Source organism: Rhea americana, unplaced genomic scaffold (assembly GCF_003343005.1).
Source record: "Rhea americana isolate MKP2758 unplaced genomic scaffold, rheAme1 scaffold_13, whole genome shotgun sequence".
NCBI lineage: Eukaryota > Metazoa > Chordata > Aves > Rheiformes > Rheidae > Rhea > Rhea americana.
This window is the reverse complement of record NW_028185372.1, coordinates 1,074,319-1,074,752: the sequence shown is the minus strand read 5'-3', so window position 1 is coordinate 1,074,752 and position 434 is coordinate 1,074,319.

Here is a 434-nt window from a genome sequence, read left to right as displayed (position 1 = left end):
CTTCGCRCGTTTCGCGCTGGCGTTGTTCCTTACTCCAAAAAACGAGCGTTCGTTTTAAATGGACAACACCAAAATCTGAGCATAGGAGCTTTACAGCCGGTAGATAGAGCAGATTGAGGATGCAGTTAACACGCCGCTGTCAGGCAGCGTTGTCAGGATAATTTAAAAAGTTATTTTCCTTTTTTCCCCCCCCCCGTTTTTCCCCCAAGAAAAGCATCTCAGAGCAGCACTTGTCTGCCCCCTTTCCCCGGGGGGGCCTTCGCTCCTCCGGGCGCGGCACGGCGGAGGGGAAGGGGCAGAAAGCGGCGCCCGGAGCACCGGGGGGCAGCCCGGGGTGGGGGGCTGCGGGGAGCGGGGCGGCCCCCGAGGGCCGCGTTCGCCCCCTTCCCCCCCCCCCAAGCCCTCCAGCCCTGCGGAGCCGCCGCCCGGCAATG